Source organism: Ambystoma mexicanum, chromosome 12 (assembly GCF_040938575.1).
Source record: "Ambystoma mexicanum isolate Mex_15411 chromosome 12, UKY_AmexF1_1, whole genome shotgun sequence".
NCBI classification, from domain to species: domain Eukaryota; kingdom Metazoa; phylum Chordata; class Amphibia; order Caudata; family Ambystomatidae; genus Ambystoma; species Ambystoma mexicanum.
Genome location: NC_090936.1, coordinates 431,359,197 through 431,380,574, shown reverse-complemented (window position 1 = coordinate 431,380,574; position 21,378 = coordinate 431,359,197). Strand labels below are relative to the sequence as shown.

The window sequence follows — 21,378 nt, the reverse complement described above, 5'->3', positions numbered from 1 at the left end:
GCTATGAGAGAAAACTTACTAACACCTGCGCCATAGAGCTGACGTGTCCCAATTCAATGGTCAGGCAAGGTCAGGCAATTACTGATCATCACACACATCTGACTTCCATTACACTTCTCCACATGGATAAAATGCAGAGCACAAGAGTACACTCTGGGCGGGGCAAAGCACATGAGGAAGCAGCAGTTCCAGGATGGCAGTTTAAAACAAGGAGAAAGACGGCAAAAGAGAAGAGAATTGTAAGGAGGGAAGAGCCCTTTACCTTTTTGACAAGGAACCGTTACTTTCACGAACCCTCGAAAATAGAATGCGTAAGACCAGGAAACCAGTCTGAAGAATCCTACATTGTGCGTCAGAGGTACAAAGGCCCTCCCACATCAATAATCAAGGCGGGGAGAATCAGCAGCTGCCGTGGTACTGTCCTTGGCTCCAACAACAAAGCAGTGCCAGTGAAATCAACACTGCCAGTGAGTTGGGTAAGACGATACCAAACAGGTCTGTGTTGAAGCCAAGGTTGCAAGCGGCAACATTGTATGGTGAGCGTTGTAGCGAACAGTAGATGAAGCGCATGTGATAACCAATGCAAGTAAAATTGAACAACAGATGAGTGATTGAACTTTGAAACCAAGATAAAATACCTTTGACAGAGTGGTCCGGCACTGTGTGCATGCTCATTCAAAGGTCTCTGTAAGGTGTCCAACTGAGAGGTGGCAAAAGTGAAAGAGTGGCAAAGGATTGTGAATCAAATTAGTCCTGCAACGGGTCAAGCAAAATCCCATGCACAATCGAAAATCTTCGATGTTGATACTGCCAAGAAAGTTGATGACGAAGTAGATATTGGTCCGAGCCCGAATGAAGGAGGTCAATTGAGAAACTTTGGGTTAAAGCAAGTTTGTGTTAAAGTGAATAAACATTGTTTCAAGCCCAGTGAAGGGAGACTGATTGAATACTGTGTTAAAATGGAACTGAGCCTGGCGGAGGGGGATCCAGAGTGAACCGTGAATTACCAGAGGAATCAGATATATGGACATCCTATGAGCATTGTGTTAAAGGGGATCTGAGGTAAATAGTGAATCACCTGAGAATTTGAGTATGTGTGAAAACCTAAGAAGAAAACAACCTATTGTTTGTTTGTTACATCAAGGCCTCTGAAAGAAGAGACTTTGAAAGGCAAAGAGACTTGGGTACGGAAGGCCCTGATGTTAATGTTTGAACTGCACCTTTGTGCTAAAGAAGCCAGAGACTGTGCTAAGCTCCAGTGTGCCGCCTTGTCCCGTGCAGAAAATGTGCGGAAGGAAGGTCAATGGCCTGAATATCCTGACATATCATTTCTTGAACACTTCTTTCTTTTGAATAACATTATTTCCCACACTATTTGTATTTAGAGGTAAGGATTGGCAATAGGTTTATTACTATGGGCCCTTTTATTTTGACAAGACACCACAAGGACTGCGTTATTATTATTTGATGGTCGATGCTCGCTCCCATCTTTAGATTTAGGATTAGATAGATGTTTTTGCAAACCCTTTTTGAAGTTCAATAAACACCCTTGAACTGTGGTCACTTGTGTCTGTCTTACTGTTGATACCATGCCTTCCTTACAGTGCGCACAGAGGTCAGTGGATGGAGAGGTTGATGAGGGGGTTGAAAGCTCATGACGCAAGAAGGGGAGTTATGAGATGCAACGTTATCCAGGAATGGCGTGGTTAGGTTGCCTAGTCGATTTATTGAAGAGGAGGAGGAATGGAAGGAGTGGCAATGGTACATAAACAGCCACCCGCCTTGAGGATTGGGGAGGGCAAGGAGGTTCAGCGAGTGCAGTTAAGCACCTTTTCAAGGTAAGTTAAGAAGAAACTGAATCCCATGAGGAGAGTGGAGCAGAAACCTAGCCGGCTCAGGACAAGGGTGGAGATAAGAGTTTTAGTGGAGTGATATGAGGAAGGGTCAGATTTTGATGATGGTGAGAAGGTTAAGCTGAGCAGCCCTAGCAATAGGGGTAATGAACTGTTGAAGTTAGGAACCAGGTGGTACATGGCCTCAGTTTCAGAGGAGTTAAGCATCAGTGACATTTGGCATTGCGATCATCTGTAATGCAGGAAATAATTTCTGGGGTGAAGAAGAAAAACATGTATGCATCATCGGCAAAGAGATTAAACAAAAATCAAAGGAGAATTTGAACTGGCCAATATATGAGGTGTTAGAGGACAGGGGTCACCCCTTGAGGGACTGCAGAGGATTTCCCAGCATTCTATAAAGTGGAAAAAGAGTGACAAGCTAAGTAGGAGGCCATCAATGCAAACAGTGCCCTAGAAGCCTAAGTGAGAAAAGGTCAGGAGAAAGTTGTGGTCAACAGTGTTGAAGCTCAAAGGGCATGGGGAGGCAGGATTGTTGGGAGTGAGGGGCAGTAGGGAGGAATTTGAGACATGGATGACCACTGTTTTCGTGGAGCGACGACTGGCGTAGCACCAACCGTGGAACCCACAATGGAGGGAGTCACTGAGTCCATGCACTTCCATGGAATTAGAACAATGAAGGAGAAGCAAGAATGGTTATTTAGCATGGTTATTGGGGGTCAGCTGTGGGTATTTTTAAGAGAGGAATTATGCTGGACACCTTATAGCTGTCTGTTAGGGGTCAAGGACAGGGAGAGATTAAAGAGAGCAAATAGGAAGGTGCCGTTAAGGAGTTCTTGTTCATTAACAGGGGTGAAAAGAGGTCTACATAAGAGAGGTTGTCAGACCAAAGGATGGGTGCCAGTTTGGCCAAAGTGGTGGTCGGAGATAACTCAGAGAGAATAGACGGGGTGAGAGTATGGGGGGTGAAGAGAAGAAGAAACTGAAAGAAGTGTAGAGTAGGTATTTCCAACCCTAAATATAATGACATCACTCAATTTAACAATGAAGCATTATTTACCTTAATGTTATTTCAACAGAGCATCTTTTTTTCTTTGTCTCAATGCAGTTCCGGATCTCAGGACCCACACCATGTGACAGCTTTATTGGTCCCCCATTCCTTTCTCCTCCTTCCATCCTTCCTCAGGGGCTCCAGACCCTTGGTTTCCCTGATCCCCCTCTCAGTCTTTCCAAGACTGTGGTTGAGGTCTTAGAGCATGCATGGCTCTTTTTTTTTATCACCAAAGCACTTCTTAACATTTCAAGTATGTTCAAGCAGTTGCTGGGACGTTGGGTCCATACTTCCCAGCATGCACAGTTAAAATAATTGTTCTTCTCACATGGTCATCAGGTTTTTGGGCGATATCGTTCCATAATCTTCACACGATTTCTTGCGCTTAGATTGTTGCTGGGTCCTTGGACAAGATGTTCCTAGTGTATACCTCCAAAATATCCGTTCTCTTTAATTCCGCCGTAGCCTGGTGCTGTGTTGGGGCCACGCTGGCAAGCGTGCATTTGAAACGATAAATACCATTCACTCTCTCAAATACTTCTATGCTCTGTTAATCCTGTTAATCAGTGAGTATTTGGACCACATCTCCCAACATGCAATTCAATTGCTTTCTCTCTTATATTGTTTCCTATTCTTTGACCCACATTTACTAGTGCAGAACTGAAGTGATTATCTGCTCTTTCAATCCTTTTGAGACTGTCCATGGGGCATCGGACCACTTTACCCAACATGCAACAATTCAACTGACTTTTCACTTTCTCTTGAATGGTCATGGGAGTTTTGTCCTCCTTTCTCAGCACGTAATCCAAATCAGTTATCACTCTCTTCTTCTTCATGCTTTCAGTCCTATTCAGACAAGCAGTGCATTGCTGGATCACCTTTCCCAGCATGCAATTCAAATGATTTGTCTCTCTCACTTAGGTGGTCACTGGGATTTGGACCACATGCCCCAGTTTGAAACTCAAATATTGTTCACTCTTTCAGGCCTTCTTTGATAACAGCTGGAGTCTACATCCAAACCGTCTCGGCATCCAATACACATGATTTCTCAATCTTTCGTATGATGTCACTGGGTGTTTGGAACACATCTCCCAGAGAGTAACATAAATACTTCTTTACTATTTCAGGTCTTCTTAGATGACGTCTGGGGTCCTGTGACCATTTACAATTCACGCGACCCTCTCACTCTCTGATACATTGCCTCTGGGTCTTGAACCACCTGTTTCAATATCCACCTCAAGTCTTTTTCCCTCTTTCAGCCCTTAGACTGTTGCTGGATCTTGACCACATCTCTCAACATGCAACTCAAATGACACATGGTTTCCCTTCACAGAGCATGAGTCAGCCAACTCTGTGGCATATCACATCTTCTCTGCTCTCTTCAGGACCCTAGGGTCCAATTGCTGCTTTCCTGTTGGGGGTTCTACTGGGGGAATGTCTTTCTCTTCTCTTACACCTCCCCGACTCTCGACTACCTCACTGTCTAACACACTCCACGTCCAAGGCTCCCTCCATGCTACCTTCTCTTCTCAGCTCTGTCTCTTCTGCACTTCTGGAACATGCCGGCATTCCCAAGTTCTCCTGCGTCCTCGCCGCTCTGCACCTTGTAGCTCCAGCTGTGACCTCCTCACTCAGTGTTGGCTTTCCGGCACTGGTATCGGCATCAGTCGTGAACCGTCTCTCCTCCCTCCATTGAGTGTGTAACTGTTGGGGACTTCTGGCACACTCTGCTCTTTCAGGCTTCCACATTTTGAATGGTTCGTTGGTCCAGCCATGTGATCAGAAAACGGGAAGACTTCTACCGCCATTGCTGTCATGGCGGCACTTCGCCATGGTAATGAGGCTCTCATGGATTACGGTCTTTTTCTAGAGAAGTAGCAAGAAGAGTAATCAGCAGAACTAGAGGGAGAACTGGAGAGTGGTGGGGGTTGGGAAAGTACCGAAGTCTTGTATAGGTGACGAGGCGAGAGCAGACAGAGGAGATTAGGTTGGTTTAGCAGGAACTGTTGGCAGAGTCCCAGTTAGAGATTTCCTGTAGGCCGGGAGAGACAGCGACCAGATTTCAACATAGATGGAGGTAGGAGAGAGAGCAGAGCACAGTGGAAGGTGGCTCTTGCAGGGAAGTTCAGGGAGGAGTGGACTGAGGGCAAGTGGACGATGGGGACAATGAGAATTGGAAGGACGGATGAAAGATTATGTGCGATAAATTGCCATGAGTGTGGATTCATTGGCTGTGGAGGGGGGCCGAACGTGGTCTCAGGGGGGGGAATCAAGTTGAAGACAGTGTGCCTTATTAATGGTTCAAGTCTTACATGAGTATGGCCAGACTTTAGTGGGCAGAGAATGACGAGGTGACAGTCATGGAAAAGGTGGCGGAGCGACAGATAATAATTATTTTGAGAAAGGATGGAGCAAGGAACTAAACCGCAATGCGTCCAATACAGGAAGGCATGACATCTGGGTGGGTGGCTGCGTGTAAAGGGTGTCTTTGCTGACCAGGAGGCCCGCCCTGCCACCCTGCTTCTAAAAGCAAGTGGACTGGTAGAAGGCAGCAGAGATTGTGTGAAGGTTTGCTAGTGTGGAAGCAATTTGGGAGGATCCAGTTTTCTGTGGTAGCTAGAACGCTGAGGTGGGGGTGGTGCGAGTTGAAACTGTGAACTAGGAAGGCAGTCTTGTTACTGGGAGTGGCACATTCCAGGCCCCTAAAGTGCGTTTGATGGAGGGGCTGAGTGGGTTGAGAGGGTTGAGGTGCCTCAGCAGGTAGAGGGGAAGTTGAGATTAAGTCAGGTGTGAGCATAGGAATTTGAGAGTAGTTTTGGAGAGTGGAAAGGATCAGGATTGGTTGGGAGTTCAGAAAGGGGCACAAGGATGGCCACTGTGCAGGAGGCTGCCTGGAGTGCCCTGGTAAATGTTGAGATACAGTGAGGAAGAGGTGGACATGCAGTATCATGCGTGTGGTGGGCAGTGACATGACCAAGGTGGGAAGGTCATGTGCCAGTTGGGCCACTAGTGTTCAAAATGCAAATTCACCATGTACTAGAGACCAAAATACAGTGGAACTGGCCACTGGCAACTAAATAGGCTGTTGGACCCTTCAGTAACGATCACAAGGCCGTCGTTTAATGGTTCACTGGCGACTGAAATGCAGCTGTACTGGCCACTGGCTAATCAACGGCAGTGTGCGTTGTGTTAATGATAAGATTGTGCCTTGCACCCAGTGGACTTATGGCACCGAGGCTTGTCTGTATATAGGGGTGTTTTATGATAATAATGATGTGTGTCCTTCTTCAGCACTTCATGCAGGATTCCACACACGTCTACGCAATGCAATGATAGGCGCTACCCCCAAACGTACTGGTACTAACGTGGCAACGCATGCCCTACAGATGCCTTCGCTGGAGCCTCAACTTCGCCCACTATGTTGAAAGCTCAATCCATAAGCCAAGAGGCAACAGGGGAACATGTTTGGGATTCTTTAAAGCTTTCAGAACATTCCAAATGCCACGTGCCACCATAGCAACATTGCTGCGCTCTTCTCCCCACCCTTTGTAGCTCAGCATGGTTGACTGCCGCCACTTCTGCAAACCAGCAGGGGCATTGCTAGGGGGTGGGGGGGGCTAAGGGGGCTATAGCCCCTGATCTTTTGGTTGTAGCCCCTGATAGAATCTCAGGAGCTACAGCCAAAAGGCTGGCTAGCCCCCAGTCCCAGCAGTTCCGACATCAGCTTAGCCCCGGGTCTTTTCCAGACCTAGCAACTCCCCTGCAAACCAGCCCTTTCAAATGAGCTGAAGTCCCCAAAGTAGTCACTGACAAGTCCAAACCTAGATGTATACCCGGTATGTTTTAAGCTATTCTCCCAGCAGTGTAGACGTGTGGTGTAGGTAGCCAATATACGCTTATTCTGGCCCCTCATCTTAAACCCTTTGTAGGGTATAATACATTCTCTGGAGCGTGAAGAAATGTTGATGAAACTCTCCAGCAGGCCACGAGGTGGGCATCCGAATTGTTGAATGGCTGGAGTCTTATTTCAGCTGTTCGAAAACCTTCCAACTTCCTCCTGTGAAGTGTTTACTTGCTATTCTCAAGAAATGGTAAGTCATTTTCCTGGTAAAAAAAAACAAAACCTTGCGAGTATTGTAGTCTCAGCTTTGTATCCCCGGGGTGCATTATAGTGCTGTATTATTATTCCACCAAAGAAAGGTTGGAGCTTAAAATACAGAAAATGAGAGCTTCAATCTGTGTAGGTCATAGCGCTAGAAATGAAACACCCAGGCTCTAGCTGCTATGTGTCCAACATCTGTTAGACTGTCCGATTTGGATTCGGTATTTCTTAAAGATTTCGAAAGGACTGAAGTATTTTGAAATGATGTTTATTCAGTGGTCCCTTTTGTCTTCAACGACTGATTTTTAAGACAAGGTGCAGGTTGAGTGGTGCGGCTGTCGATGTTGCACTGCGTTATATGGGTACATAGCAACAACTAGTATATTAAAGACACTTAGATGGAAAGTGTGAAAACTTAAAAAAATCGACTCAACATTAATTTGTTAATGCATAGAGTAATACAAAAGAGGTAATGGCTGGAAGGTTTTGAATTTATCTTAACCTCTGGCATTGCTCTAGGCAACCCCCAGACCATAGTTCCTCGCATGCCTATTCATTACAAAGGGGGAATTACCATATGCAAATCAGGCTTGGTCCAAACCCCAAAAGGGGCAGTCCAACCCGAAGTACTTGGTCACATCCTTTTGCACGAGACCACAAGCATCCCCAGACATGTTTTAGCCTCATTGTGCCTCAATGTTTATTTGCAGCAATGAAAACACTGGGCACCGGTCACGCGAGCTATGTGGATACAGAGGCCTCGGTAAGATAGCTTAGATAGGGTTCTGTAACGTTGTTATTTTCTACCAACAAGGGGGTTAAACAGGGTTGACCGTTAGCCCCCTTACTATTTATTTTATTCATGTCTAATTTTGATCCCTGTGGGGTCACAGGGGATATGTATGCACCAATTCTGAACAGAACTCGATCCAGCGCACTTCTCTATGTGGATGATACGCCCATTATTCATCTACCACCGAAGGGGCTTGAACGAGGGCTCAAAAATGCCAATAGCTACCTAGAAACACGTAGGCTGAAATTAAATAGGTCCAAGACTAAAATAGTGGTTCTTGGCAGGCCAAGAAAACCCCTGAGGTGGTCCTTAAATGGGGTACCAATTGAAGAGGTTGAGTCTTTTCTCAACCTCAGACTTCTTTTTGTAGCAACCGATCTTGGGCTAGACCCATAAAGCAGCTTGTGGAGAGAGCTACACTTAGACTCAAGTGGTTTCTCCATTGTTCCTGCTTGTACTGTTTATAGACTGAAGAAGTGCCTGGAAGTGCCCAAGGCCAAAGTTTCTTTTATGATGCTCTGGTACCCAATTATTTAATCGTTGGAAATAAACATCGAGGGGAAACAATTTTTTTTTCTAAGCCACTATCCAGCACTTTCCCCAAATATTCTAGGACTGGAGTATTTTATATAATTGCACAAGTCCTAAAATAGGTTGTGAAGGAGGTTTAGTGAGTTAAAAAAAATAATATCATTTACCCCTCAGTGTTTATTGCCAGTGATGAAATCACATATAGCCTGATGCTCTATGGCAGTGATGTTTGGAGATACCAGAACTACAAACAATTGGAGTCGGTCCAGAACATATTCCTGCGCAAGACCTGCATCACTTTTTGTTGATTTGCCCACGCTACCCAGCAGCACGAAAGCTTTTGCTTCTACCTTTCTTTAAATGTGATAAGTTGAAAACATGTAAAGAAGCAATGACTTTGTAATCAACTATGGTGATGTGACATTTATTTAGAATCTCACCGAGTGTGTTAAAGTAGCTTTGAAACTCCATGCTCCATGCCGGTAGCACACTCAGGCTTATTGGGGGGTTAGCCTGCCTTTATTGTTTTACCTATGTTTTATATGACGTTCTGTGCTGGTTTAAGAAATTGTAATTTAAAAACATGTTCTAATGGTTTTATCTGTAGGATGTTGGGTCAGATTTTCACCAATGTGCTTGTGGGATATTTAGGATTTTCAGATTGGATGGGAGTTGTTCAGCTTTTTTTGTACATTGTTTATTTTATTCTGTAAATAGAGACATTTGAATAAAAATGTATATGTATGCATGTACCCATCACCCTGCGGGGTTCTTCCCTTGCCCCAGATCCTTGATACCCCTTTCTTCACAACCGTTCAGATCTCTACTCTGCCGTTGCTCCATTATTTAACCCTCAACTCCATACCCTTCCCTTACCTTGCCCTCACCCGTTTCCCTTGCCCACATTGCTCAGTCACCAATCTTGCATTGCGTTGGCGCACATGAAGACAGCAGACCACCTTGATTTGCCAGTCAGCCTATAGGGTCTCCATTGGGACAATGCAAGGTGAAAGACGCCAAATAGACTTGGCTTCCACTTTGCTCCCAAGTTGCCCTTTCTTGGATAGTCGGCTGCATATTCCAATTCATGGAAGCAGAGGGAACTGTGAGGGGAGCCCACCTAGGATCTGATAATGATGAGGCAGCAAGAACGACTTGTTATATTTATTTGTGTTTTCAAGGAAGCTGGAGAGAGGGAGAGAGAGAGAGAGAGAGAGAGAGAGAAAGAGAGAGAGAGAGAGAGAGAGAGACAGAGACAGAGAGACAGAGAGAGACAGAGAGAGGGGGGGAGAGGGGAGAGAGAGAGAGACAGGAGAGAGAGAAAAAGAGGAGAGAGAGAGAGAGAGGGGGGAGAGGGGGGAGAGAGAGAGAGAGAGAGAGAGAGAGAGAGAGAGAGACAGGAGAGAAAAAGAGGAGAGAGAGAGGAAAGAGAGAGAGAGGACAGAGAGAGAGAGAGTTTCAGTGACTGTGGTGTTATGTTTCAGTGTATTTGTGACTGTGTGAAGTATAGGTGGAAAGATGTATTGGTGTTCATGTGACATTGTATCAATATATCTGCATCTGTTGTTAATTTTCATATGTGTCTTTTGTTGGTCAGAGAAGAGTGTTCTTGACAAGACAATAAAAATGATCACTGACGAAGGAGGTCATTCATAATTGGGTGATAACAGTATTATCGGCAGTATTCGGAAATTCTGTCATTTTTACCATCCGCCCAATGCAGGTATTGATCGAATACGACCAGCAGTATTCCATGGGAATATCTGTGCCAGTATTTTAGGCAGAATTATTGCAGAAAATCTAACCATTGTTACCTACCCCCAAGAGGTGGAGGTTAAAACATCAGAACTGGCCCCAGTTTTTAAAATAACTTTTAATACTGTACAGAAGGAAAGCCCATGTACTTACCTTCTAGACAGTAAATATGTTTTTTTTAAAACATTTTTACAAAGGGCCATGTTAAGACAGTGAAAATGTGTTTATCTGCTTGGCCAACCCTCTAAACAACTTACAAATGTAATGCATGAAAGAGTCAAAGTTGACCCTTGTGTCCATACTAAAAATGCACATTCGTGATATGACCCATTACTGTACATAATTCATGTCCATCTTCACATGGATGATGAAAAGGACTGGAATCGTTTTTTTTTTTTTAAACATCTTTTTATGTCACCACCAGCAAAGGTGGTATTGATGAAATGCCTATGGAGGAAACTCCTGCACCAGCCTCTCATCTCCCAAAAGCACTGGGGCAAAGCTGACCCACAATCCTGTGCAGGAGCAGTGAATAATAATGTGGAGCTTTAGTTCAGCAAAGCACTCTATAAGCACACACACTTTTACTGGCTTGGTAAACTTATTTACAGTATATTTCACCCTCTAAAAAGGGACACAAAATGCTCAAATGAAGACTTAAAAGTTCTAACCTCCAAAGAAATGACCTAGAATAGCCAGGGACGTGCTCAGCACAACAGAAACACAGGCCAGTACAGAAACTCAATTACAAAAGCGGAGACCACTAAATGTGGGTGTAGGTACTGCACTGGACCTGAATCACAGGAATTACTCACAAAATGGGAGTCAATGTAAAAGGGAGTCCAAAGCCACCTTTAATGGGTGGAGGTTACTGCACCAGCGTTAAGCAAACCACTCAAATCAAAGCAGATGTGTGTGTATGTTAAAACAGGGAAATTCAAAGGAAAAACAAGGCCAGGCAGTAGACAAACCAGAGGGACTCCCAAGGATTGGGATCTGTCCAGGGCCCAGGGGGGGGGATACGCACAAGCATAGATTCCAGGAAGCTCGGAGTAGCGTCCAAATGGGTCAGGATGCTGAAACAAAGTCACGGAGCACAGCACCTGCAGAGGTCCCTGGAATGACAGGATGGAATGCAGCACAGGAGCACTAAGGGCCTGCCAGGTGGACAGGCCTCAGGTAGGCCTGACAGCAATACATGGACTCCTGCAGAGTCTCGCCAGGAGGTGTACAGGGAAAAGCACGCCATGCCCAGGGGTTTAGTAGTAAAAATAGCCACCAGGAACTGGTTGTGGGGGGGCGCTGGGCAGTTCCACTACCTATAAAGCGGTAGCCAAATCAGATTTATACATAATAACTGGAAAGTAAAGTGGCAAATGAAAGATACATACTAAAACAACATTCCTAATATTAAAATGACACAATGAAATAAATAACTAACGAAATTAAACAACGTTTTCATTTCCATAAGATTAAATAAACAAATGGAGGTTCCAGAAGGTGTCTAACTGACAGACTGCAATTAGACAACGGTGGCTGTCTGTTCCTGATGGGGAGGTAGCCTAGACCCGTCCTCTATGTTAGGGATAGGAAGAGTGGAAGAGCCCAAGGTAGAATTGTTTACGGGTCACAACTGAAATCTGAAAAATAGGGTCTGGGGGACGGGTTAGGCAGCAACGCTGGAATGCTGGAATATTCTAGCACATTGAAATCAATGCAGTCCATTGAACAGAATGAAGGACCACAGGAAATAATGGTTGTCCCTAGGAAACAATGTAATTAAAAAGCCCATTGTACATGAACACTTTTCTTTTTAGCCAAAATCATTCTCACGATATATATGCTTGCCGTCTTGTCTGTTCTAGGGTCCACCTGCACCCGGAACAGCAGGCCTTACTCGTCAATAAGTGAAATGCCCAAAAATCCACTTCTGCAGGGCCTGGGAGCCCACAGACCACTGCCTTAGGGGCCAGGTACCGTTCTTGGTGCCTGCCTGTATTTGGGGCTGAAGGGGGCGGCTGTACACTATGCTTAGAAACTAGGATACATAGCGACAGGGGAGTTGCTAGGTCTGGAAAAGACCCGGGGCTAAGCTGATGTCGGAACTGTTGGGACTGGGGGCTAGCTAGTCTTTTGGCTGTAGCTCCTGAGATTCTATCCGGGGCTACAACCAAAAGATCAGGGGCTATAGCCCCCTAAACCGCCCCCCAGCAACGCCCCTGCATAGCGAGTCTACATGCAAAAGAGTAGGTCAATATTCTTTTGAGTGATCTCAAATGTGTTATATTGTAACACCTTTACTTGGTAGCCATCTTGGATAAAGGAATACAAGAGCATTCGTCTGCTATTTCTGCCCTCAATTGGCTGCCATTTTGACCATGTGGTCTATTCTTCTTTTCACATGTCCATGTTACTAATAGAAGGCCAAAGCATGAGCTTCCCAAACATGAAACATCCCGACCCTAAAGTGCACTCCCATCAGTGCAAACATAATGTGTACAGACGTAGTGAAGTTATCAACAGTATACGAGTACACATAGCCGCGTCCTGTTGTAGGTCTGCAAGCAGGCCGCTCTCTTTCCCCACATGAACGAGGCACAGATATGCAGCCGTGTACTCAGATAGGCCCTGGTTTTAACCCAGATGTCTTAGGAGCATGCCTAGTGCATTGGAGAATGCACACTCCTCCAACAGATTGTGCTCACTGATGGAGGTGCGGTGAAGTTCCATCTAACAAATTGTATGTTTGACGAAGTGGCGATTCCAAGCACTACTAGTGGGCCTCCTGGCAGTGTGCAGCGGTCTCTCAAGCAGAGCTGGTGCCATTATATTTCCCTCAAACACATCCCGCACTTTGGCAGCACACGGCCAGATGTGGGGAATTCATGTCCTCAGCAGCAAGCCATTACATCTTTAGAGATATTGTGAGCACGATGCTTGGCATGTATGGCATGCAAGGGGCCTGGTGCAAGCCTATCATTTAGTGCCTATATGCCCGGCCTGGCCCCTGGTCATGCTGGTAATAGCACCCAAAGAATATCACATGGTCTAGCACAACAATGCATGCCAATATTTGCATATTCTGTCGCGGTTTTGCACGTCACATTCTCTACCCAGTTGTGGTATGTACACACACACACACACACACACACGTGTGCACTGCACACACACACACACACACACCCACACACTCACATGTCTACAGAATGCGAGCTACTCCTCAATTGTCTGCATAGTGCAACCTAACCCGGGCCTTAAATAGTCACCAGTCATCACATGAGACATGGCATGCAGCTTTCCCGCGCGCTACAGTGCACACATTAAACTGGGAGCAGAGTACTTTTCTCAGTGCCACCGGGCAAGCTGCCTATGTTGCCTGGTAAGCCTCAAAGGACAGTGCACTTGAGCACTCTGCTGGTGCAGAACCAGCCTCTGTGTACCTGGCTGGTGCACAGTTTGTTTTGGAGTTGCCTGCTCTTGGTGAAGGAGAGAAGGCTTTGTAATCCCAGCACCGATCCCACTTCAACTACAGTTGCTTCCGCGGGTCCACCAATCTCCCGCCAAGTTCTTCAGCGCAGTCTCTCGCGCCCGAAGAAACGTAACCCAAAGCACATGCGCAAAAGTGAGCCACTGCCGTGTCTGGGGTGGGTGGGGCGGCCCGGGCACGTCTGCTTTTGGGCTGCTGCTTCACAAACATTAGTACAGAAATTGTGGTTTTATTAAAATTGTGGTTTTATTATAGTTGTTATGTCAAAACATACCCTTGTTACAACGCATGTAAAGTTAATACATTAAAGAATACTGACTCACACAAGCGCAAACACACAAACATTCAAACAAACACCAACACGTTTTCATTTTTTTACACTTCACTTTTTTAATATTGAGTGAACAAGACTCCCTCTCGCTCTGACTCCAGACCCGTGGATATGTTCGGTAACAATCTTTCCCTGCCAGGCCGACCCGTACTTGCAGGGCCAGTGCAGCTCTCCTATGCAAGGTTAGTTTAACTTTCAGCTGCACAGGGCCACTGCATTGGTGCTAAAATGAAGTGACCTTGTTTGCTGATCAATTCAATAGGCTATTTTCTCTGCCAGAATGGCAACCACGCCCCCCCATTAAAGTGACCTGGGCGCGCGCCTTCCTCACCTTGGGCTTGCGCTGGCCCTGGACCTGTGGGTGGTAGACCCTCCTGCAGAAAGTGCATGCATAGAAGTGACAAGAAAGCATTAATAATCACATCGGTCCACCAGCAGATTAGACGATCCACAAGAACGCCCGCTCACAGAAGAGAAGAAATGTTCACTAAGGGTAAAGGGGGAGTTTGGGGAACCAACAAACCCCTTAAACACAGGGAGATCGATACCTCACAGTCTTTGTGCACTCTATAAATATCCTATACATACATACATCGCAGAGGATACTTTGCCAGGAGTAAATCAGATGGAGGTGTGTGCAGAGATGCACAGGTGCCTTGACAGGTCTGCCTGACTCTAAAATGGTGTCTGCCTGACTCTAAGATGGTGGCGGAGGTAGTTAAGCCCTAAGCTACACTCTCCATGAAAATCAAGCAATTAAGTGGCACTGGGAGTAGGGAATCGCAGAGCACATGGCAGCGATAAGGACGAGGGGTGAAACTCATTCTGGGGAGAAAAACCTGACCAGTCCCAGGACCCATAGTTCATGGGTAAACAGCCAACCAATCCGGTCTATTGTTGTGCATTCAAGAGATACTGCACAGTATGAAAGGAGACAAAGGGAACCATAGAGCGAAGGAGTGGAATGGCAGTCCAGGGAGTTGGAGTAGTGTGAGGAGGTGAAAGCATGGAGACAGAGCTTACTGAGATCTGTAACTCAGTCCCTGACACAAGTCAGTCAGCGCAGCAGGCATGCTCCAGAAAGATGGCTGGAGGCTACCACCCAGATCCAGGCTGCAGACAGGCAAGGAGAAAAGGTCTATTGCTTGCCTACTGGGGCGAACCCAGAACCTGACATAATACTGTCATTGCCATCTTGAGGGAAGAGTAGTTGCTAGGCAGCTCGGGGTTATAACCCAAACCCTCACAGAAACTAGAGATCCAGGGAAGAGAGAAAGAACATGACATACCTTTTTGTGGGCGCATGTCCAGGAGGGCAACCCAAGGCTGTTGGGTAAGGACTTCAGTCTGACATGCACCCAATTGGGTGGCGGAATTCCTGAGGGTAGTCTTCTTGGATATCCCCTAAGCCATGGAGGTCTAATACATTAATGGTGGTCGGCGTGTGGTACAACAATCTTCAAGAGCCTGGGAAGGGGCCCAAGCAGCATCCTGGGAGGAACCACAAATAAGTGTTGGAAGTTCTATGCCAGGGACCTTGGCACTTGACCATCAATCTCACAGTAAGTCTTAGAGAGTTTGCAATTGGGCCTCAGGGACTTACACTCTGATGCCAGCTCCTGTTCACAAAACCCATTTTAAAATATTTCTTTACTCTACCGTGACACCCTTTCACTCAGATCTGGTCCCTTTTAAGTTATAAGAAGTTTCCTAGCCTAGACACTTTTTGAGTTAAGCCCACCCTGTTACCTGTCAAGCACTAACTATTGAGGTCCAGGGGGGACCTGAGCTCCATTTCTGGGAAGGTAAACACCGTTATAGTCCTCCCATTCCCTCTCCAGCCACTGTATGCTTAGTAAAGCCTGGGAGGCCATCTTGTTCTGCTGATGAAACCCTTTCCCCTAGTGGATCTTCATCCAACCCTCTTTCTTTGTAAACAAAGATATTGCACTTAAATCTGAGCCATGAGTAAGTATTGTTTCCACTCGATCGGAAAGCATGGATTATGTTATAGATTATCTGAAATAACACATCCATAATGAGATGCTCCTTATCTCTACACCGGGCATTGCTGATAATGGTAAACCATTTGACCTGGAGAACATACTCCCACGCCCTCAAAGTTCACTGGGCATTGAAATCCTTTGCCTTCCTTGGGGTCTTGACAGAATCAAGACCACCCTGCTCTGAGGAACTCTTTTAAGTGTTGCCTTTTGAAGATGGTAGTGTGTCCTGTGCCTCCTCTAGGTTTACGCTGTTTCTGCTCCATAAATGCCCCTTTGAGAACCTACTGAATTGTGGTGCAACCCCAAGTTGTGGTATACGCACATCAGAGCAATGTCAATATTGGCCGCCACTGGAAGCATCTGCTGAATTCCGAAGGAGGCTGATATGCCTAGACCTTCCCAATTGCCCACATCAACCTCCTTATGGCCATGGCAGCAGAGAGGGCCACATCTTGTGCATCCCTGCTGTAGCTGCATGTCCCAGTGTAAGTGGTGCGCAGTACCGCAGGCCGCGTGCTGCTCTTTTATACGGCATCATGTGGATTCCGATTTGCAGACTCCATATATATGGCATATTGGGCCTGAGTCACTGGATGAAATGTCTCCACACCTGGCAACACGAGGCTCTGCCGAAATGGCTGCACACACGGCAACACGAGGCTCTGCTGAAATGGCTGTACACCCGGCAACACGGGGCTCTGCTGAAATGGCTGTACACCTGACAACACGAGGCTCTGCTGAAATGGCTGCACACATGGCAACACGAGGCTCTGCTGAAATGGCTGTACAGCCGGCAACACAAGACTCTGCTGAAATGGCTGTAGATTGCAAATAAAGTGTGATTTTGGAGGAAACCCGTGTTTTGGCCTTAATAGGGATCTTACACTAAACGTCACTCTGGGGTTGTCAGTATCTTGTATACCCAGATAATTTAATGGACAGCTGCCCCATGAGCAGTGCATGTGTGTGTGTAAAGGGAAACTCTTCATTTCCAGCAGGGTGAAGTCCTAAAAATAAAAGTGGGGGGACTCATCAACAAACGCAATGGGATGTGACGTCGCAATAAATTAGCATATCAAGGTGAAATATGCAAATTTCATTAAATTGGCTTTGCAAAACCATCCAAATTGTACAGAATGAATGTCATTTGCCTTTCATAAAATCAACACACACACACAAAAAACCAAGCAAGGATATTTTCTTCGTAAAAAGGTGTGCTTGTTTTAAATTTCAAGAACCAATACAAATGTTTTCCTTGGAACATGCTGTATCGAAATGGGACATTTCACCTTTAATGGTTTGTTATTTTCCATCAGGTTATATAGTGCAGTGGTGAAGTGCCCAGTCAGCAAACCTAACGACTGCAGTTCGATCCCCATGTTGGCTATAATTCATAAATGCAAGGATAGTTCAATGTTCAATGTTTCTCATTTCAGCTGGGGGGAGGGGGGGACTGAGTCCACCCTCTTAAAAAAGTGGGGTGGGGGAGTCTGTCCACCTGCATGTACCCTCGACTTTAGCCCTCATTTCCATTCAGGGGAATCAATGGTGACAATCTTCTGTGCTGCAGCTGGGAGTGTTCATGTGTGCCAATGTATAACAGACATTGCAAAGAAAATTCAAAGTGAGCCAGCCACTGCTGTGTACATAGATGCAAACCAGTCCACCCCGCTCCAGTTTGGTCTCTGTGCAGCTTTATGCAAACCTCTCAGTACAGCTGTTCTGGTTTATAGAAGTGTAATGTTTGTTCTTTCTGGGCTCCAGTGTTCATTTTTGAGTTTGTATGGATTGTGTATTCTGGCTATGGTGATCAGACGTCCCGGTTTTACTGGGACTGTCCCGGTATTTGGTGCTCTGTCCCCCTTTCTCAAGATTGTGTTCCCATTGGAAACTGCAGTGGTGCCGGTTTTTTGTAGTATGTCTTTATAGCTGGCAGGCAGAAATGCACAACCTCGCATAGAAGAAAAGATGCATTTTACAATTTAAGACAGTGTTAGTTTGTGATTAATTAATTATGTGTTTCTTTTAACAGCAATACTTAAACCCCTTTCTCCTCCAAACCCTACTGAAGTGTAGTGCCTTGACAGCCATTTTCAAGAGTTAGTCCTACTTTTATGTTAGTTGCCCTTTCCCGTTGTTTTACTTTTTAAATCTGGTCACCCTAATTCTGGCCAACGTTCCTGCCATTCAGCATTTGAGTCTCCATTGTTTGTGCGTCTATGGCAGACTGGCCCTACCCTATCTTGTCAAGGTCACAGGCACCCTATCAGTTTCCCCGAAACCTCCCGTTGTTACAATAGTGACAATTATTGACAAATGATCATCCCCTACACTACTGTTGGACGAAATAAAGTGACTATCTATTTTCTCTTTCAGCGCGTCGTGATACTGAAGAAAGACTTCTCCTGGCCTCTGCAGCATCGTGGAGTACTCTCGAGGATAAACGACCGTTTCAACATTAACCAGAGATCTCCCTCACTGGGGGATTTAACGTGTTCTGTGCTTTTTTTTTTTAATGTTACTAAATTCATGTGGCACTTCCCCATTCCAAATGATGGCAGAAGAGTCGCGGGAGAGCCCTCCACGCATGCGCAAGTGGTGTGGAAAGTGTCCTGCGCGGCCGCGCCATCCCTCCACGCATGCGCAAGTGATGTGGACTGCGTGGAGTAGGAGCACCTTAATGTTGCCGTTGCAGGGGACATGAAAGAAAACGCAGAGTTTTGGATTTTCCTAAGGAATGCTTAATAGGCCTTTATCGTGTTGAAATAATCGCAAATCTTAGGAAAGCGCCATAGTCAAAATGAAAGCATTGACTAAGCTAGCAAACTGCTTCCAAAATGCCTCATTTAAGCATTTACTAACTTCTACTCGGCCATGAATAGGGTGTGAACAATGTAAATTAGCTAAATAAACAATCAGTGAACACGTTCTAATTAGTGAACTCAATGCCTGGGGTACACATGAACTGCCTGCAGAAGAGAAAGGCAGGTCGCTTTCGCTGCTTGAAAAGCATTATTTAAAGATTCCGACTGCTGCACAAGCATGTGGGGAAAGTAAGCAAGCATTTCTCTGTGCTTACTGCTCACACCTCTGTGGCATCAAACAGAGGGCCTCATCAGGAGTTGGGTGGTATCCTGGCTGTAATACCGCCCAACTGTAATTGCGTTAGCGCCTACCGGTCTGTTAAATCCCCATTCCACATTGGGTCCGTTGGGCCCAAAGGGGCATTTTCGGGGCAAATACTGTGCGCTAATATAGCCAGCGGTAATTGTGCCGAAACTAGGGTGTTAAATGGGGTTTTTACCTCCAGAAAAAAGCTGGAAGTAAAACAGCCCATTTAGCACCCAACTCCTGATAGGGCCAGCCCTTAAATGTGGCGGTAATACCTCTTCTTTGAGGAATTTCTAGGGTCTACACATGCAAAAGGGTTTCATGTGATAATGTCGCCTGGAAAAAGTTCCTGACCCCTAAAATACTTTCCCAAAATATTCTAGTAGGGGTATAATTTTATATTATAAACTCCCATCCTAGAATATTTGGGGAAAGTGTTTGATTTCACGGAGGGTGCATTTTCGGGGAAATGCCGCCCCCTGGCAACCATTTACCAGACGACTTTATCACTGGACACCGCCAAAAGTGTCCAAGTCCCAATGTGAGCAAACCAGGGCTCAGAGATGCTTTATGAAGGAAAGGCTCCAGTACACAGGCACTCACAGAAAGTAAGAGTGCCTGCACATTGAAATGGGCAGCAGAGTACGGTCTGCATTTGGAAGCGGGCCAAGGGCTGCAGGTTGTGCGCACAGCCTCCTTGTGGGTGGGTCGGCACAGGGCCCGTGGGCCTTTTAGGCTTCAATAAGGACTCCTTGGGGGTGCACACAGAATGTCAGGTACCTCCTGCTTTTCAACATTCAATGTGCACACAGGTGCTTCTTTGTCTGTTTGGATGGTTTGGTAATACTTTTGGGCACACAAGCCAATGGTAGGACCTCATTTTATGTGGCCACACCCGCATGAAAATGATGGAATCCCTTCTTTCCAATGAGCATCCGGAACATCAGTGGGCATGCGTTGGATGTTACAGAGGGAGTTATTCGGGCCCTTCGGAAATACCAAACAGCAGCTCTTGTAGGTAAAATGGGGCCACACGTGGTTTGCGCAGGGGTTATGTTTTGACGATACAGCCGACGTTCCGATTAACGCATGTCTATGGACAGAATCCCAGGAGTTTCCACTTGCCTCGTTAACTGATTATTAGTGTCTAATCAGCAGACACTTTCAGTTCACCAGTTTATTCCCCCCCCCATTGTTCCTACTTTATATATATAATGTCCAAAACTCAGATCACTGTAACTGCATCCAGTGGAACGCATGTGCAACTGGAATGTTCACCAGGGAAAATGTACTTGTCATCTCAACATTTCTTGCAATTTTCATATTTTATGCAGAAATCGCAGTTATGAGAAAGAACATCCAAGCCAAGTGTGTGTCTCTACTTTGCCCTGCTCTGCCTTTGATTTGCATTCAGTAAGAAGTGACCGTGCGCCGACATCGTTGTACCGCTTTGCCTATTATGTGTGTTTAAAAAAAAAAAAAAACTTCTGGGAGCATTTCCAGAGAAGATCAACTGTGGGCTTCCAGAAAATTAAAGTAAAACTAATATTTGAAAATAACTGTGCACTGTCTTGTGTTGCCCAAGAATGGCCAAGGTTTCCCGCTATTGACATGTTTTGGCGATGCCAGCTTGGGGTCAGAAATGCCTCCCTCTTGGATGAGTTACCCAGCAATCAAGTTGAAACCCTTTCCTGCTTCATATGATATGATAGGTTATTTATAATACCCAAATGTACTATTGAATATTTGGCTAGAGTTGATGGAATGCAAGCGATTGCTCTAAGAACGAAATCCTAAAGTAGACATAGAGAAGGAGCTCTCCACGAATTGACCCCTATGTATTTGGCAAATAATGTACATGAAATCCTAAACTTTGAGTTGGAGGACATATTGAATTCCTGAAGTAATGTATTTCCAACATTAAAGTGCCAGCGCAGAAACCCTAGCCTCTGAATTCCACGCCTGCAGGCCTAGGTGTGCCTAAGCCCCCACAGGGAGTTCTCTGAAGGGATGCCGCAGAGCAACACAGATGTAGTTCTGTGGCGAGGGGCGGTGCAATGACCTTTCACCCATGCTGAACATCTTGGAACGCCATCTTATATATATATATATTTCTTTTAAAGTGTTTGCTCTTTAGGGACACAGAAACCTGTGGACCTGAGACAAACCTCAACTCTCAGCAGAGAAGGTTTGAAAGTGTCTTCCTTACCAGAACCACAAAGACATTTCTGACCTGGGCCCGGTGTTAGGGCCCTTTAGGGCAAACTGACCAATTGAGGTGATCAGTCATGCACTGGACTGCGCTTAACTCTTTGTGAGCATAAAGTGCAACCTGAAAGAGTGTCCATGTATGTGCAT

The 21,378-nt window shown here is 45.7% G+C and overlaps 1 protein-coding gene across 2 annotated transcripts in view; it reads left to right on the top strand.

Annotated features, from left to right (window-relative positions):
* Nucleotides 1-20,531, top strand: part of NINJ2 (ninjurin 2) — a 588,808-nt gene extending 568,277 nt beyond the window's left edge. For both annotated transcript variants that reach the window (XM_069628600.1, XM_069628601.1), the window contains exon 4: nt 18,286-20,531. The gene's annotated coding sequence lies outside the window, so the exon portion shown is untranslated. The remainder of the gene's footprint in view (nt 1-18,285) is intronic.
* Nucleotides 20,532-21,378: the final 847 nt, after the last annotated feature.